This window comes from Triticum aestivum, chromosome 5B (genome assembly GCF_018294505.1).
Source record: "Triticum aestivum cultivar Chinese Spring chromosome 5B, IWGSC CS RefSeq v2.1, whole genome shotgun sequence".
NCBI lineage: Eukaryota > Viridiplantae > Streptophyta > Magnoliopsida > Poales > Poaceae > Triticum > Triticum aestivum.
Genome location: NC_057807.1, coordinates 451,216,454 through 451,233,412, shown reverse-complemented (window position 1 = coordinate 451,233,412; position 16,959 = coordinate 451,216,454).

Sequence of the window (16,959 nt, the reverse complement as noted above, 5' to 3'; positions counted from 1 at the left end):
TATCAATGAGTCTCTCAAGTCCATGAGAATTCCCATTGATGAGTGCAAAGAAAGAACCGCTAAGATGCGTGCTAAAAAAGATTGGTTTGTAAAAGCGTGTTCTTCTAGTTTTCATGATAATAATGATGAAGATCTAAAAGTGATTGATGTGACTCCTATTAAATCTTTGTTTTCCAATATGAATCTTGATAAAGATGGTACTGGAGATGAGTCAACTTTAGTTAAAAGGCATCCCAATGATTCAGAGTTTTTAGATCTAGATGCAAAAATTGATGAAAGTGGGATTGAAGAGGTCAAATCTTTAAGTAGCAATGAACCAACTATTTTGGATTTCAAGGAATTTAATTATGATAATTGTTCTTTAATAGATTGTATTTCCTTGTTGCAATCCGTGTTAAATTCCCCTCATGCTTATAATCAAAACAAAGCTTTTACTAAACATATCGTTGATGCTATGATGCAATCCTTTGAAGAAAAGCTTGAACTAGAAGTTTCTATCCTTAGAAAAATTTATGATGAGTGGGAACCCACTATTAAGATTAATATTAAAGATTATGAATGTTATGCTTTGTTTGATTTGGGTGCTATTTTCCAAGATTTCAAAAACTTTGTGTGATGTGCTAGGTTTCCATGAATTTGATGATTGTTCTTTAAATTTGCATCTTGCGGATTCCACCATTAAGAAACCTATGGGAAGAATAATGATGTTCTTACTGTTGAAAATAGGAATTATGTGCCCGTAGATTTTATTGTTCTTGATATAGATTGCAATCCTACATGTCCTATTATTCTTGGTAGACCTTTCCTTAGAACGATTGGTGCAATTATTGTTATGAAAGAACGAAACATTAGATTCTAATTTCCATTAAGGAAAGGCATGGAACACTTTCCTAGGAAGAAAATTAAATTGCCTTATGAATCTATTACCACTTATGGATTGCATACCAAAGGTGGCAATACCTAGATCTATTCGTGTTTTTATGCCTGGCTAGGGGCGTTAAATGATAGCGCTTGTTGGGAGGCAACCCAATTTTATTTTTGTTCTTTGCTTTTTGATCCTGTTTAGTAATAAATAATTCATCTAGACTCTGGTTAGATGTGGTTTTAAGTTTTAATTAGTGTTTATGCCAAGTAGAACCTTTGGGAAGACTTGGGTGAAAGTTGATTTGATCTTGCTGAAAAAAACAAAAACTTTCGCGCTCACGAGATTGTTTGTCATTTTTAACAGAAGAGTGCTTTTGAGTTGATTATTTTCGCATAAGATTAATAGACAAATTACTCACGTCCAACAATTTATTTAATAATTTTTGGAGTTACAGAAGTATTCGAGAGATACAGATTACTACAGATTGTTCTGTTTTTGACAGATTCTGCTTTTCGTGTGTTGTTTGCTTGTTTTAATGAATCTATGGGTAGTATCGGGGGGGTATGAACCATGGAGAAGTTGGAATACAGTAGATATTACACCAATATAAATAAAGAATGAGTTCACAACAGTACCTTAAAGTGGTGATTTATTTTCTTATACTAACGGAGCTCATGAGATTTTCTGTCGAGTTTTGTGTTGTGAAGTTTTCAAGTTTTAGGTAAGGATTTGACGGACTTTGGAATAAGGAGTGGAAAGAGCCTAAGCTTGGGGATTCCCAAGGTAAAATTCAAGGACAACCAAAATCCTAAGCTTGGGGATGCCCCGGAAGGCCTCCCCTCTTTCGTCTTTGTCTATCGGTAACTTTACTTGAGGCTATATTTTTATTCACCACATGATATGTGTTTTGCTTGGAGCGTCTTGTATCATCTGAGTCTTTGCTTTTTAGTTTACGACAATCATCCTTGCTGTACACACCTTTTGGTAGAGACACGCATGAATTGTGGTTTATTAGAATACTCTATGTGCTTCACTTATATGTTTTGACCTAGACAATATTGCTCTAGTGCTTCACTTATATCTTTTTAGAGCACGATGGTGGTTTTATTTTATAAAAATTGTTGAACTCTCATGCTTCACTTATATTATTTTGAGAGTCTTTTAGAACAGCATGGTAATGTGCTTAGGTTATAAAACTAGTCGTAATATGATGGGCATCCAGGATGGATATAATAAAAACTTTCATATGAAGTGCATTGAATACTATGAGAAGTTTGATCCTTTATGATTGTTTTGAGATATGAAGATGGTGATATTAGAGTCATGCTAGTATAGTAGTTTTGAATTTGAGAGATACTTGTGTTAAAGTTTGTGATTCCCGTAGCATGCACGTATGGTGAACCATTATGTGATGAAGTTAGAGCATGATTTATTTATTGATTGTCTTCCTTATGAGTGGCGGTCAGGGACGAGCTATGGTCTTTTCCTACCAATCTACCACCCTAAGAGCATGCTTGTAGTACTTTGTTTCAATAAATAATAGATTTTTGCAATAAGTATGTGAGTTCTTTATGACTAATGTTGAGTCCATGGATTATATGCACTCTCACCCTTCCACCATTGCTAGCCTCTCTTGTGTCATGCAATTTTCGCCGATACCATACACCCACCATATACCTTCCTTAGAACAGCCACCATACCTACCTATTATGGATTTTTCATAGCTATTCCGAGATATATTGCCATGCAACTTTCCACCGTTCCGTTTAGTATGACACGCTCCATCATTGTCATATTGCTTTGCATGATCATGTAGTTGACATCGTATTTGTGGAAAAGCCACCGTTCATAATTTTTTCATACATGTCACTCTTGATTCATTGCACATTCCGGTACTCCGCCGGAGGCATTCACATAGAGTCATATTTTGTTCTAAGCATTGAGTTGTAATTCTTGAGTTGTAAGTAAATAAAAGTGTGATGATCTTCATTACTAGAGCATTGTCCCATGTGAGGAAAGGATGATGGAGACTATGATTCCCCTACAAGTCAGGATGAGACTCCGGACGAAAAATAAAAAAAGAGAAAAAAAGAGGCCATAAAAAAGAGAAGGCCCAAATAAAAAATGAGAGAAAAAGAGAGAAGGGGCAATGTTACTATCCTTTTTCCACACTTGTGCTTCAAAGTAGCACCATGATCTTCATGATAGAGAGTCTCCTATGTTGTCACTTTCATATACTAGTGGGAATTTTCATTATAAGAACTTGGCTTGTATATTCCAATGATGGGCTTCCTCAAAGTGCCCTAGGTCTTCGTGAGCAAGCAAGTTGGATGCACACCCACTTAGTTTCTTTTTGAGCTTTCATACACTTATAGCTCTAGTGCATCCGTTGCATGGCAATCCCTACTCACTCACATTTATATCTATTGATGGGCATCTCCATAGCCCGTTGATATGCCTAGTTGATGTGAGACTATCTTCTCCTTTTTGTATTCTCCACAGCCACCATTCTATTCCACCTATAGTGTTATATCCATGGCTCACGCTCATGTATTGCGTGAAGATTTAAAAAGTTTGAGAACATCAAAAATATGAAAAAATTGCTTGGCTTGTCATCGGGGTTGTGCATGATTTAAATATTTTGTGGGATGAAGATAGAGCATAGCCAGACTATATGATTTTGTAGGGATAGCTTTCTTTGGCCATGTTATTTTGAGAAGACATGATTGCTTTGTTAATATGCTTGAAGTATTATTATTTTTATGTCAATATTAAACTTTTGTCTTGTATCTATCGGATCTGAACATTCATGCCACAATAAAGAAAATTACATGGATAAATATGTTAGGTAGCATTCCACATCAAAAATTCTGTTTTTATCATTTACCTACTCAAGGACGAGCAGGAATTAAGCTTGGGGATGCTTCATACGTGTCCAATGTATCTATAATTTTTGACTGTACCATGCTATTATATTATCTGTTTTGGATGTTTAATAGGCATTTATATGCTATTTTATATTATTTTTGGGACTAACATATTAACCGAGTGCCCAGTGCCAGTTTCTGTTTTTTTGCCTATTTTAGAGTTTTGCAGAAAAGGAATACCAAACGGAGTCCAAACGGAATGAAACCTTCGCGATGATCTTTCTTGGACCGAAAGCAAACCAGAAGGCTTGGAGATGAAGTCGGAGATGCAACAAGGAATCCATGAGGCAGGAGGGCACACTAGGGGGGTAGGGCGCGCCCCACCCTCGTGGGCCCCTCGTGGCTCCCCTGACCTAGTTCCTTCGCCTATATATACACTCATACCCTAAAAACATCCAGGAGAGCCACGAAACCACTTTTCCACTGCCGCAACCTTCTGTACCCGTGAGATCCCATCTAGAGACCTTTTCCGGCATCCTGCCGGAGGGGGATTCGATCACGGAGGGCTTCTACATCAACACCTTTACCTCTTGGATGAAGCGTGAGTAGTGTACCACAGACCTTCGGGTCCATAGTTATTAGCTAGATGGCTTCTTCTCTCTCTTTGATTCTCAATACCATGTTCTCTTTGCTGTTCTTGGAGATCTATTTGATGTAATATTCTTTTGCGGTGTGTTTGCCGAGATCCAATGAATTGTGGATTTATGACCAAGATTATCTATGAATATTTGGTTCTTCTCTGAATTCTTATATGCATGATTTGATATCTTTGCAAGTCTCTCTGAATTATCGGTTTAGTTTGGCCTACTAGATTGATCTTTCTTGCAATGGGAAAAGTGCTTAGCTTTGGGTTCAATCAAAGTTTTAAATCACGGGCTAAACCGTTTAGCGGCTGGCCATCCCAAACGCTACAGCCGCTATAGCGGGAGATAGCGGCCGCTAAGCCAATTAGCGGGAATCAGTACCTGTGCACACTTAACCCAGAAACAGTGGATTTTCAGCAAGAAACAGGGGATTTTCAGTAGAAATTTAGAGATAACTAGAATAATAGAGATCTGCAACCGATACCAATTCACCACATAATATTCGTTATAAATTCAGGGCCTCAAGAATCAGCAGTTCACCACTTAATGTCTCAAGGTCTACACCAGTTCAACAGAAAGAAACATCACCAATTCAGCAACACCACATCCATTAAGGCCTGTACCAATTCAACACAACGAAGGTTCATCATTTCAGCACTCATGGTCTCAAGCAAACGGAGCACGGGGGGCTTGCCTGTACCTGCAGGCGTACTGGGAGTTGGAGATGACATCATGGACTTGTCAGTCATCGCATTGCAGCCTCTCCCGTCAGTGCCTCTGGCCTGCCGACTGGATCCATCACCGCCTTGCGGCCCGCCCGTCACTGCCTCCTGCTTCCGTGAAGCAGCCGCCGGCTACCGAGCGCATCTGGGAAGAACTGCCGAGCCGCCGCAACCTTTTCGGTGGGAGGGAGAGAAGAAAATGAGGAAAACGTGCTAGGTTTCCAGGGGAGCTGCTCTATTGGGGTAAAGATGGACCGAGCTCGGTTTGGGCCTCTATTTCGGCCCGTTGCAGCGAAAATCCAGCGACAGCGAAGGCTTTTCACGCCGTTTCGCGCGCAATCGTGTGGTTAGCGCCAGATCGCGGGATTAGTGGCATAGTGTCGCGGGGAGCCTCCCAGCCAGCGATTGCGCCGCGATCGCTGCGATTTCGCCCACGATCTTAATCTTTGGGTTCAATCTTGCGGCGTCCTTTCCTAGTGACAGTAGGGGCAGCAAGGCACGTATTGTATTGTTGCCATCGAGGATAAAAAGATGGGGTTTTCATCATATTGCTTGAGTTAATTCCTCTACATCATGTCATCTTGCTTAATGTGTTACTCCGTTCTTTATGAACTTAATACTCTAGATGCATGCTGGATAGCGGTCGATGTGTGGAGTAATAGTAGTAGATGCAGGCAGGAGTCGGTCTACTTGACACGGACGTGATGCCTATGTTCATGATCATTGCCTTAGATATTGTCATAACTATGCGCTTTTCTATCAATTGCTCGGTAGTAATTTGTTCACCCACCGTAATATGTGTTATCTTGAGAGAAGCCACTAGTGAAACCTATGGCCCCCGGGTCTCTTTTCCATTATATTGAATCTTGTTTACATCTCGCTAGTTTCTGATCTACTATTTTGCAATCTTTACTTTCCATTCCATAAACCAAGAATACCAAAAATATTTACTTTACTGTTTATCTATCTCTATCAGATCTCACTTTTGCAAGCGACCGTGAAGGGATTGACAACCCCTTTATCGCGTTGGGTGCAAGTTGTTGATTGTTTGTGCAGGTATTCAGTGACTTGTGTGTTTTCTCCTACTGGATTGATACCTTGGTTCTCAAAACTAAGGGAAATACTTACGCTACTTTGTTGCATCACCCTTTCCTCTTCAAGGGAAAACCAATGAAAGCTCAAGAGGTAGCAAATGTGAGCACCAATGTGTGTGTGAGAAGTTTTTTTCCTTCGATTCAGTGGATAGTGGTGATAACCCACAAGTATAGGGGATCGCAACAGTTTTCGAGGATAGAGTATTCAACCCAAATTTATTGATTCGACACAAGGGGAGCCAAAGAATATTCTCAAGTATTAGCAGTTGAGTTGTCAATTCAACCACACCTGGATAACTTAGTATCTGCAGCAAAGTATTTAGTAGCAAAGTAGTATGGAAGTAAAGGTAATAGTAGCAAAAGTAACAGTAGCAATTTTGTAGTAATTGTAATAGCAGCAATGGTAAAGTAACTAAGCAAAGAGCAATATGTGAAAAGCTCGTAGGCATTGGATCAGTGATGGATAATTATGTCGGATGCGATTCCTCATGCAATAGTTATAACATAGGGTGACACAAAACTAGCTCTAGTTCATCAATGTAATGTAGGCATGTATTCCGAATATAGTCATACGTGCTGATGGAAAAGAACTTGCATGACATCTTTTGTCCTACCCTCCCGTGGCAGCGGGGTCCTAATGGAAACTAAGGGATATTAAGGCCTCCCTTAATAGAGAACCGGACCAAAGCATTAGCACTTAGTGAATACATGAACTCCTCAAACTACGGTCATCACCGAGAAGTATCCCGATCATTGTCACTTCGGGGTTAACGGATCATAACACATAATAGTTGACTATAGACTTGCAAGACAGGATCAAGAACTCACATATATTCATGAAAACATAATAGGTTCAGATCTGAAATCATGGCACTCGGGCCCTAGTGACAAGCATTAAGCATAGCAAAGTCATAGCAACATCAATCTCAGAACATAGTGGATACTAGGGATCAAACCCTAACAAAACTAACTCAATTACATGGTAAATCTCATCCAACCCATCACCGTCCAGCAATCCTACGATGGAATTACTCACGCACGGCGGTGAGCATCATGAAATTGGTGATGGAGGATGGTTGATAATGACGACGGCGATGAATCCCCCTCTCCGGAGCCCCGAACGGACTCCAGATCAGCCCTCTCGAGAGAGATTAGGGCTTGGCGGCGGCTCCATATCGTAAAATGCGATGAAACTTTCTCTCTGGGTTTTTTCTCCCCGAATGTAAATATATGGAGTTGGAGTTGAGGTTGCCTCGTGGACAGGGTGTGGGCCCCTGGTGCTGATTCTTTCGCCAGTATTTTTTATTAATTCCAAAAAGTTGCTCCGTGGATTTTTAGGTCATTCCGAGAACTTTTATTTCTGCACAAAAATAACACCATGGCAGTTCTGCTGAAAACTGCGTCAGTCCGGGTTAGTTTTATTCAAATCATGCAAGTTAGAGTCCAAAATAAGGGCAAAAGTGTTTGGAAAAGTAGATACGACGGAGACGTATCAACTCTCCCTAGCTTAAACCTTTGCTTGTCTTCAAGCAATTCATTTGACAAACTGAAAGTGATAAAGAAAAAATTTACAAACTCTGTTTGCCCTTGTTGTTGCAAATATGTAAAGCTAGCATTCAAGTTTTCAAATTATGAACTAACCATATTCATAATAACACTTAGGTCTCATGTTTACTCATATCAATGGCATAATCAACTAGCGAGCAATAATAATAAATCTCGGATGACAACACTTTCTCAAAATAATCGTAATATGATATAACAAGATGTTATCTCGCTAGCCCTTTATGAGACCACAAAACTTAAATGCAGAGCACCTTTGAAGATCAAGGACTGACTAAACATTGTAATTCATGGTAAAAGAGATCCAGTGGTAGTCATACCCAATATAAATTAATAGTAATGCGACAGCGGTGCTCTCCAGCGGGTGCTTTTTAATAAGAGGGTGATGACTCAACATAAAAGTAAATAGATAGGCCCTTCGCAGAGGGAAGCAGGGATTTGTAGAGGTGCCCGAGCTCGATTTTGAAATAGACATAAATAACATTTTGAGCGGTATACTTTTATTGTCAACATAACAACTGAGAGATCTCGATATCTTCCATGCTACACACATTATAGGCGGTTCCCAAACAGAATGGTAAAGTTTATACTCCCCCACCACCAACAAGCATCAATCCATGGCTTGCCCAAAACAACAGGTGCCTCCAACTAACAACAATCCTGGGGGAGTTTTGCTTGCAATTATTTTGTTTTAATTTGAGCATGGGACTAGGCATCCCGGTGACCAGCCATTTTCTCGTGAATGAGGAGCGGAGTCCACTCCTCTTGAGAATAACCCGCCTAACATGGAAGATACAGACAACCCTAGTTGATACATGAGCTGTTCGAGCATACAAAACAGAATTTCATTTGAAGGTTTGGAGTTTGGCACATACAAATTTACTTGGAACGGCAGGTAAATACCGCATATAGGAAGGTATGGTGGACCCATATGGAATAACTTTGGGGTTTATGGAGTTTGGATGCACAAGCAGTATTCCCGCTTAGTACAGGTGAAGGCTAGAAAGAGACTGGGAAGCGACCAACTAGAGAGCGACAACAGTCATGAACATGCATTAAAATTAATCAACACCGAGTGCAAGCATGAGTAGGATGTAATCCACCATGAACATAAATATCGTGAAGGCTATGTTGATTATGTTTCAGCTACATGCGTGAACATGTGCCAAGTCAAGTCACTCGAATCATTCAAAGGAGGATACCACCCTATCATACCACATCACAACCATTTTAATAGCATGTTGGCACGCAACGTAAACCATTATAAACTCCTAGCTAATTAAGCATGGCATAAGCAACTATAATCTCTAATTGTCATTGCAAACATGTTTATTCATAATAGGCTGAATCAGGAACGATGAACTAATCATATTTACAAAAACAAGATAGGTCGAGTTCATACCAGCTTCTCTCATCTCAATCATTTCATCATATATCGTCATTATTGCCTTTCACTTGCACAACCGAAAAGTGGATAATAATAATAGTGCACGTGCATTGGACTAAGCTGGAATCTGCAAGCATTCAATTCAAGGGAGAAGACAACGTAATATGGGCTCTTGGTTAAATCAACAATAATGCATATAAGTGTCACTCAACATTTTCATCATGGTCTTCTCCTCTCGACCCCCAAATAAAAGAAATAAAATAAAACTATTCCAGCATTGACAATACTGCCATCTCTCTGCCCTCCAGAATGTAGCTGCAACAAATGGTATAGAATGATGTCATAGGATGTTTCAGTAATATAAAAAAACTAATGCATAGGAAGTGGTATGGTACTTCATAAACTGTTGCAGAGGATTTACCTGTTAAATAGTTCAGAGTTATTCTTCAACAGAATATCACACTTAGAAAAAACACAGAAAAATGCTTTACACCATGTCTTTGGATCAAGTCTTTCAGTCTAGTGGAAGGCAGCTGAGCTGTGCCCATCCATTTTCTCACAGTTCTAGCTCCACTTCACCCTGTTTGGTGATCTTGCAATGGCCCACAGATCTTGCTTCAACAACTCTCCTTTGTCCTTCTCATTAAAATTCTGATAAATATGCCTAACACAAAAACCTATGCTCAGCATCTGGCCAGATTTTTTGCACAACATTGATCAAACATTTCTACTTGTCACTCATAATAGTGAAAGGAGCAGTATTTGTGATGTTAATGTCATCTCTTAAAGTAGTGAGAAACCACTCCCAAGAACTTGTGCACTCTACTTCTACCCAACCCATTGCAATGGGGAAAATGCAGTCATTAGGATCAATACCTACTGCACTAAGCAACACTCCTTTAAACCTAGTTTCATGTGACAACCATCAATGAAAATAATAGGCATGCACCCCTTGAGCCACCCCCTTTTACATGCATCATAAGCCCAATATAGAGTTTCCAGACATTTCCTACCTAGTGGGAAATCTTTGTCTTTAACAACCTCAGTTGACAGAAGAAATGTAGACCCAGGGTTGGTACTCCTCAACTCATGCCCATAATCTCAAAGCCTACTAAACTGCTCTTCTTCATCACCATGGATCTCCTTAAGTGGTGATGTTATTGCCCTAGCTAGCTTCCATCTGTTAGGGGTGACATGAAATTCCTTGGTGATCTTTCTTGAAAATGTACCTAGTGACATCTCCTGGTCATCTCTAAACTCATATATGAAATACTTGCACATGAATTTTGCTGTAAGTGACCTTAACTTCCATTTCTTCTGGCATCTATGTTCTCCATAGTAAGTTTTGATGACAAATCCTCCTGTCCTATTGTCATTGCCAGCAAACAGGTACCATGGGCAACCATTTTCACAAACTACCTCAAGTCTCCTTTTGTCATCCTTTCTCTTCTTGACATGCACTATGTTTCCAACTGAATATGCAGTCAGTGCATGTCTTAGCTCAACCACATCAGCAAATACCATCCCTACTTTAAACACAGGGGAAATCATGTCCACCTTTGCATTGAAAGCTTTAAACTTGTACATAAGTTCATCTGCTTGCTCAGTTGATAAGTTCAGATCTTCATCCTCAAGCAAATAGTCAGGCTCAACATCTTACTCCTCTTGCTCAGCTTCTTCATCAACATCAAAGTCAATGTTGTCATCATAAAGATCATCATCACCATCATCTATGTCATAGTCACTGTCATTGAAATCAGAATCTGAAACAACTACATCTTCAATAACTGTTTGTCCATCTTCAGTTAGCATGTTGTGCTCAACACCCTCAATCAACAAACTCTGTGGGTCTGTTCCATTTGCTGCAATCTTTGACAAGGGATCTTCCACAAAGATTGAAATTAGGCTATGGGAAGAGGATGCACTTGTTGCTGCAAAACTTGATGTTGCTGAAGTTGATGATGAAATATGTATGGTCAACCATGAGTACAAGCATTTTATGCTCAACACTAGCTCTGATCATATGCTACACATCCTCATCACATCTAATTCTGATCAAACCATCCGAGATTGGTTTATTTGGTTTGCACCAGTAAATGACGTGCTCAATCACAGGATATCCCAACCAAAGAAAGTGTTCTTCAAGGAATGCATAGGAGAAAGTGCCAGAGTCAACATAGTCCAGCACCTTGCTACCTCTTGAGCACTGCGTTGGTTTTCCCTTGAAGAGGAAAGGGTGATGCAGCAAAGTAGCATAAGTATTTCCCTCGGTTTTTGAGAACCAAGGTATCAATCTAGTAGGAGGATTCACGCAAGTCCCTCGTACCTACACAAACAAACAAGAACCTCGCAACCAACGCGATAAAGGGGTTGTCAATCCCTTCACGGCCACTTGGTAAAGTGAGATCTGATAGAGATAATAAGATAAGATTTTTTTTTGGTATTTTTATGATATAGATTGAAAAGTAAAGATTACAAAATAAAGTAAATTGGAAACTTATATGATGGAAAATAGACCTGGGGGCCATAGGTTTCACTAGTGGCTTCTCTCAAGATAGCGTAAGTATTACGGTGGGTGAACAAATTACTGTCGAGCAATTGATGGAAAAGTGCAAAGTTATGAGAATATCTAGGCATGATCATGTATATAGGCATCACTTACGCAACAAGTAGATCGAAATGATTCTGCATCTACTACTATTGCTCCACACATCGACTGTTGAGGATATAACTACTGAGTGTAAACCGCCCAGGAGGGGCCGGTTCACACTCAACTATACTGAAGCCCATGAAGACAAAGAAGATGGCGCTTTACTGATAAAGCTTAGAGGCCCAGAGCCCAAAGGCGGATTAGGGCCCATAATGGTAAACCGCCATAGTTGTATGACTTGTATTGTAAGTTAGGGAAAAGGTGGAGACCGAGTCGGACACTTGTATGAGCCGGCCTCGGGACTCCAGAAACCGGCCGGGCGTCAACCTGTGTATATAGAGGGACGACCCGGCGGCGGTTCAGGGACAAGAAACAACAACTCGAGACTTAGGCAAAGCTTATTTGCTCCCTGGTCATCGAAACCCAATCAATTTCATCACAACTAGACGTAGGCTTTTACCTTCATCGTAAGGGGCCGAACTAGTATAAAACTCTCGTGTCCCTTGTTCAGTTTAACCCCTTCAAGATAATCTCGTTGCGATGGCTCCACGACTAAGTCCTTCCGTTAGGACATCTGACGTGTTATTTCCACGACAGTTGGCGTCCAGCGTGGGGCTATCGCACGATGGTTTTGGGTTCTTGAAGGGCAGCTTTGAAGGACTCAAGGGGTACGCAGTCGGCCGGATGACCAAAAGTCGTCGCGGCAAGCTCTACATCGACAACGCAGGATGGGGCCCCAAGGTCGGCTCAATCGAGTACGGGTACCGGGTCCCCTTTGGCGGAATTCACGTTTTCACCGGCAAGATCGGCGAACTGGGCCCTGAGCCAGACATCTCCACCGACCTCGTCGAAACGGCTCAGCGTGCGAGTCCTGCCCGGGTTCAGCCTGCCATGAAGCGTGCGTTCGTAGGATTCATCCATGGTATGGGATATGAACCGGTGTCCGATGGTGAGACGGCCATATACTCAGATGGCGAATCATCCACTAGTGAAACCGAGTCACTGTACCAATTGCAAGACGGCCGGGTTGGGGAGTATTCCGATGGCAACAGTATTCCAGACCCCTTTGAACCGCCGAATCAGGTTGCAGTCTTCATGGCCGGGACACAGCCCACTTTGCAATCTTCATCTACAGCAACCATGACGATCGGATCAGCAGCCGCGGCAGGAGGCCCGGCGCGCCGACTGGCTCAAGTTCTCTCTGGTTTGTTGGATGCCTGGGCGACCTTGCTAACCACGGCAGTTACCCCGGAGACGCGGGATCGGCATAATGCAGAGGTTACCAAGCTAAAGAACCAGATAACACAGGCTAAGGAAGACCTGGTAGCTGAGGAAGTCAGGATGGCTGAGGAACGGGCCGCTTTAGATGCCCAGTCACAGCAGATCCAGACACAGAATTACCGACAAATGTTGGATCAGAATGCGTGGAATGACGTGATGCGAAGGAAATACCGGTCTCGTCTGCCGTCGATTTATCAAGGACTGAACCTCTTCAATACGCCGGGGGCTGGGCCAAGCAATCCGGTAGCCGTAAACTGGACCGAGGCACCTAGAGCAGCACCGGATCAACCATGGGTGACGGACCCACCTCGACGCACGGATAACCCGCCGCAATACGTATCAGCACCACCGGGTCATTTTTCTAGCCCTTTGGATAACATGATTGCTGCGGCATCTAGCCTGTCAGCTATTCCAATGGAGGGCGATTCACTGGCGGCGGTTGAGACGCGGTGGGCTAGGGATCTTCTTCAAACCGCTGTTGTGCAGCAGCAGGCTTACTCCTATAGCCGAGACAGAATTCATTCAACCCCCCGTCCGAGCAAAAGTTATAGCAGACACATAGATGAACCGGAGGTGTCCAGCAGTGCGCGGCGTTATAACACCCCTCAAGGGCCCAATCCGGAGCGCGGTGGGGCAAATGCTCAGGATGTGGTGGATAATGGCAGAGCACGACGAGAGGCCGCATTAGCAGCACAACATGCGGGTCATTATCAACCCGCCCCGGTTGAGCCAGCGGCGTCTGTAGAGCGAGGGACCGGGCTTGCCTTCAGCTCCTGGGGAGTGCCGTGTCTCATCCCGGCTCTCCGTAATGTGCGATTGCCCAAGGATTTCAAGGGTCCGCTTAAGGTGCCTAATTATACCACCGATCACCCTCCTGAGGCATGGGTTGAAAGTTATGAGATGGCAATGGAGATGCTGGATGTGGATGAAGCGGCATGTGCAAAATACTTCACCATGATGTTGGAAGGAACAGCCCGTACTTGGTTAAAGAGCCTGCCTGCTAACTCCATCGGATCATGGAACCAATTCAAGCCCCGGTTTATAGCAAACTTCAAAGACACATGCAAGCAACCCATGTCCATTGTGGATTTAGATGCATGTGTCCAAGGAGAGAACGAATCAACAACCCATTGGGTGCGCCGGGTTTCAGAGGTCTTACATTCATCGGACCGCATTATGGCTGGCACGGCGATCTTAATGCTGGAGCGTAATTGCCGGTTCAAGTCACTGAAGATAAAGTTGGGACGGCTCAAGCGCCATTGCAATGACATGGGAACACTCATGGCAGCCTTGGTTAAGTATGCTAATTCTGATAATACCAAGGATCCCGATTCTGACGAAGAGAAACCGAAGAAAGGAAAGAAGAACAACGGTGCGAAGGGACAACAACACAACCAAGGGAACCATGGGAACAATGGTAAGCACTGTTGGAAATATGCCCTAGAGGCAATAATAAATTAGTTATTATTATTATATTTCCTTGTTCATGATAACCGTTTATTATCCATGCTATAATTGTATTGATAGGAAACTCAGATACATGTGTGGGTACATAGACAACACCATGTCCCTAGTAAGCCTCTAATTGACTAGCTCGTTGATCAATAGATGGTTACGGTTTCCTGACCATGGACATTGGATGTCGTTGATAACGGGATCACATCATTAGGAGAATGATGTGATGGACAAGACCCAATCCTAAGCCTAGCACAAAGATCGTGTAGTTCGTATGCTAGAGCTTTTCTAATGTCAAGTATAATTTCCTTAGACCATGAGATTGTGCAACTCCTGGATACCGTAGGAATGCTTTGGGTGTACAAAATGTCACAACGTAAATGGGTGTCTATAAAGGTGCACTACAGGTATCTCCGAAAGTGTCTGTTGAGTTGGCACGAATCGAGACTGGGATTTGTCACTCCGTGTAACGGAGAGGTATCTCTGGGCCCACTCGGTAGGACATCATCATAATGTGCACAATGTGACCAAGGGGTTGATCACGGGATGATGTGTTATGGAACGAGTAAAGAGACTTGCCGGTAACGAGATTGAACAAGGTATCGGCATACCGACGATCGAATCTCGGGAAAGTATAATACCACTGGACAAAGGGAATTGAATACGGGATTGATTGAGTCCTTGACATCGAGGTTCATCCGATGAGATCATCGTGGAACATGTGGGAGCCAACATGGGTATCCAGATCCCGCTGTTGGTTATTGACCGGAGAACGTCTCGGTCATGTCTGCATGGTTCCCGAACCCGTAGGGTCTACACACTTAAGGTTCGATGATGCTAGGGTTATAGGGAATAGATATACGTGGTTACTGAATGTTGTTCGGAGTCCCGGATGAGATCCCAGACGTCACGAGGAGTTCCGGAATGGTCCGGAGGTAAAGATTTATATATGGGAAGTCTTGTTTTGGTCACCGGAAAAGTTTTGGGTGTTATCGTACCGGGACCACCGGGAGGGTCCCGGGGGTCCACCAAGTGGGGCCACCGGCCCCAGAGGGCAGCATGGGCCAAGTGTGGGAGGGAACCAGCCCTAGGTGGGCTGGTGCCCCCCCCCCACAAGGGCCCAAGGTGCCTAGGGTTTGGGGAGGGGGCACACCCACCTTACTTGGGGGGCAAGTTTCCCCTCTCCCCCCCTTGGCCGCCACCCAGATGGGGATTGGGGCTGCCGCCACCCCTAGGGAGGGAACCCTAGGTGGGGGCGCAGCCCTCCCTCTCCCCCTATATATAGTGGAGGCAAAGGGGCAGCCCAACACACGAAGTTCTTCTCCTGTTGGCGCAGCCCTACCTCTCTTTCTCCTCCTCTCCCGCGGTGCTTGGCGAAGCCCTACAGGATTGCCACACTCCTCCATCACCACCACGCCATTGGGCTGCTGCTGGATGGGGTCTTCCTCAACCTCTCCCTCTCTCCTTGCTAGATCAAGGCATGGGAGACGTCACCGGGCTGTACGTGTGTTAAACGCGGAGGTGCCGTCCGTTCGGCACTAGGATCTCCGGTGATTTGGATCACGACGAGTATGACTCCTTCAACCCCGTTCTCTTGAACGCTTCCGCTTAGTGATCTACAAGGGTATGTAGATGCACTCTCCTTCCCCTCGTTGCTAGTCTCTCCATAGATAGATCTTGGTGACTCGTAGGAAAATTTTGAATTTCTGCTACGTTCCCCAACAGTGGAATCATGAGCTAGGTCTATTGCGTAGATTCTATGCACGAGTAGAACACAAAGTAGTTGTGGGCGTTGATTTTGTTCAATATGCTTACCGTTACTAGTCCAATCTTATTTCGACGGTATTGTGGGATGAAGCGGCCCGGACCGACCTTACACGTACTCTTATGTGAGACAAGTTCCACCGACTGACATGCACTTGTTGCATAAGGTGGCTAGCGGGTGCCAGTCTCTCCCACTTTAGTCGGATCGGATTCGATGAAAAGGGTCCTTATGAAGGGTAAATAGCAATTGACATATCACGTTGTGGTTTTTGCGTAGGTAAGAAACGTTCTTGCTAGAAACCCATAGCAGCCATGTAAAACATGCAAACAACAATTAGAGGACGTCTAACTTGTTTTTGCAGGGTATGCTATGTGATGTGATATGGCCAAGAAGAATGTGATGAATGATATGTGATGTATGAGATTGATCATGTTCTTGTAATAGGAATCACGACTTGCATGTCGACGAGTATGACAACCGGCAGGAGCCATAGGAGTTGTCTTTATTTATTGTATGACCTGCGTGTCATTGAACAACGCCATGTAATTACTTTACTTTATTGCTAACCGGTTGCAATAGTAGTAGAAGTAATAAGTTGGCGAGACAACTTCATGGAGACACGATGATGGAGATCATGATGATGGAGATCATGGTGTCATGCCGGTG